At 41.7% G+C, this 3,263-nt stretch overlaps 1 long non-coding RNA gene across 1 annotated transcript; it reads left to right on the forward strand.

Moving 5' to 3' along the window:
• Positions 1–1,454: 1,454 nt before the first annotated feature.
• On the forward strand, positions 1,455–2,462 carry LOC107833732 (uncharacterized). The gene is made up of 2 exons (XR_001659496.1): positions 1,455–1,670; positions 1,762–2,462. It is a non-coding gene; the product is annotated as an uncharacterized LOC107833732 (long non-coding RNA).
• Positions 2,463–3,263: the final 801 nt, after the last annotated feature.

The following is a 3,263-nucleotide window of genomic DNA, read 5'->3' on the forward strand; positions in this document are numbered from 1 at the left end:
TTTTAATTGCTGGCTCTGTATAGTTACTACTAGTGCTTTTAAAATAAACAGGTAGGTGTTTTGAGACTGTTTTGAGCCGTTAACCAGAAGATATCAACTTGTTATTCTTGTAATACTCTCTATAAAGCACAAACAAGTTTTACCCATAATCATTTAAAAACTACAAAACTGAGGACTTTATTCGATATTTCTGCTTAAATCTGCGCATCAGAATCAACTCATTGGTATTTTGACTGAAGCAACATGCTAAGGTGCATTAGCAGTGGCGGTTTCAGATAAACATGCCACCCTGAGCATTAGGCACTAGCAGAAGGCCGTCTTTTGTTATCACACAGCTTCTTCCTGAATGAGTTTTTGTCTTATTTGCATGATTGATTGGGGTGGGGTCATTGTGTTGTACCGGTTCTTGCCCAGGGCGACATTCATGCCAGAACTACCACTGAGCATCAGTCAGGGTAATTTTTGATGTTGTAGATAAAAGCTGTTTGCTGTTTTAGATCATACCAGACTTGTTTTTTTTTTTTCTTGTCAACATTTCTACTCAACATTTTCGTCCATAGGCATCTCATACCGCCCCACGGCTGGGAGCAAAGTGAAAGTCTTAAGATTGCCTGTTTCTTGTCAAAAAGTACAACCTCTCTCTGCTCTATAGCCTGAGTACGAACAAGCACAGCCACAAACAAAAACAGACACATTAATAATCACATTTACATTCCACCTCACACCCAAATGACTGGAAGGTTTCATGACCTAACTATCATTCATGCGTCTCTAACCCATATTTTGTCTCTGGGAGTTAGCCATTAGCACTTGCTGGGCTGTTCCCATATGCTGGGCCCTCTACAGATCTATAATTCAGAGGTGGCAGATGTCTCTATGCATAATTCATGAGTGCCGTTCCATGCCGGGCTAGGAAGCAAGCGAGCTAGCTGTAGAACCATCACAAGGTCCTCTCCTATAGAAGATCTGCTGCATGTTGACCTGTGGGTCTTGCTTCCCTGCAGCTTTTCTAACAAGCGGGCTACAGCAAGCTGCTCAGATATGGATAAAGTATTCTTTGTTTAGACGAATAAACCTAAAAGCAAACTTATATTCACTGCTGCACACACCTTAGTAGCACCACATGTTTGCTTGTTTGGGTTAAAAATTCCCTGTAACACGGTGTATTAATTTGAGGTTTGAAGCTGAGGTTCATGTGTTCAAGGGACTGTATTGGTAATCACACCTACACACCTGCAGAGACATTAGCAGTCTGTGCCGATACAAAGAGTGGGAGATAAAAACACACACCGGCACCCAAGATCACAAGCTGCCGCCAGCGCCAAGCCTGGCCGGCGCTGAACCGGCAACCCGATATGTCCTCCGGAGCCTGCGGAGGGGGAGAGAGGGTGTGGGAGAGAAGCTTCCACAAAGTCTGGTCGGGCCGTAACCTGAGATCCGGGCAGACAGCCGCGGTGCCTTGCAGTCAGGCACGGAGGAGAAAGAGTGTGTGTGTGTGTGTTTGTGTGTGTGTGTGTGTTTCATATGGGATTGGTGACATGCTGCCACATGTTTGCTACCACACTTGGGACTGGGTTTATATACACGTAACGATTAAAAACGCTCTCCAAGACCACCATCTTGAGTCTGTCCTCATCTCGTCCTGAAATCCGTTTTAATACCTTGCTTTGGTAATTTAAGTAGCACTTTCTCACTCTGAAATGAATAATCATGAGACGGAGTAACCTATGTCATTTACTTACTGCGCCTTTCTCTCGTCAGGGCTTCATCTCTTCCCTCTTCACCATCATAAGCTTCCAGTGCGACCGTCATCCAAAACATCCGAGCAGAAAGCTGCTGTCAGCTGCCATATTGCTCGCTGCTCCTGCCAGAATGCTGCCCTTTGCAGATGTAATTTGCACTGTGTGTGGTTTGGAGCAAATTTTTTTTTTTTTTTGGAGAAGATGGCTTAGGGGTGACGTGCTTTTCTTTGGACTGGCGGAGGGACAGGAGCCCTTCGTGCGGTTGCAGTGGGCGAGGAGGTTAACTGAGCCACAGCAGAGCCAAGATGCTGCCTGGGATATTGACAGGTTGGAACCTGAGGGCTCCTGCAGGATAGGAACACACTGCCAGAGGCTTGGTTACCACCACCGCCTGCCTGCCTTGGAGGGAGGGAGGGGTGTGAGCAGGAGAGAAGGATGAAGGGAGGGTGATTTGGAAACAGTGAGGAAAGGCTAGAATCTGGGATTTCTCAGACCAGAAAATGTTATATGAAGGGCATGGCTGTCAAACTCTGTTTCAGGATTGAAAAAGGAACTTCTTACATTAATAAATAAGCAAAAAACAAAAAAACAAAAGAAAGTTGCATGTAAATGTACCCACGTTACATGTTTGATGTTAATAGGCATCCAACTTGTCGTCTAAGACAATAATATAAATATAATTAATCAAGTTAAAACAGATGACTCCAATGCAGACCGCTCTGATTCTCAAAAACACATCGCTTTACATTTTATAAGAAGTAAAGAAAGAATCAAGACTGACCCTGCAGAGGAGCAGAAGCTACACCATACAGCAACTAAGAATAATTTCTGTACTTTTAAAAATAATATCAAAGTTAATTTCCTTAAATTATTGCAGTGATGGAAACTATAAAAACATTTAAAATTTAACAATAGGGTTTGTATTAGACCAACATGTCAAATTAATTAATTTAATTTAATACTTTGGTTTGTAATGTGGGTTTGAACAGACCTTATTTATGTGAATGTTGAATTTAACTTTTGAATTTAAACACAAAACTAAATCTTTATATGGTGAGATAAATGGAAGTCATTCATCCACTGAAAAAAAAATCAGTGCACAGTTAATTTTAGAGAATAACATTTTAGCAATCTTTACTGAAACACCTGCTCGCAACTTATGTGGTTTTCTCAAAAATAACAGCATCATCGACATTTACTAATATACATTAAAGGTAGATTATCATTCACACTGAAAAAACTGGACCCAGCACAGAACCGTGTGGAACACCAGCTGATTAATGAGAGGAATAGAAGTTACAATTTCAGTTTGGGCAGAAGACAAAAGGAGAGATTTGGAAAATAGACAAACTATAAAAGAGTTAAAACCAGATCAGTGTTCCAGGAGAGTATTGGGGTTAAATAGGTCAAATATTCGTAAGTCAAGGAAGACAGTCTAGATGACCCCAACTTTGACCTTTTAACCCTCAACCTGTTCCTCAGAAGTAATATATACCCGTCCCTGCACTTTATGCAGAAATT

Source organism: Poecilia formosa, unplaced genomic scaffold (assembly GCF_000485575.1).
Source record: "Poecilia formosa unplaced genomic scaffold, Poecilia_formosa-5.1.2 Scaffold437, whole genome shotgun sequence".
Lineage (NCBI taxonomy): Eukaryota > Metazoa > Chordata > Actinopteri > Cyprinodontiformes > Poeciliidae > Poecilia > Poecilia formosa.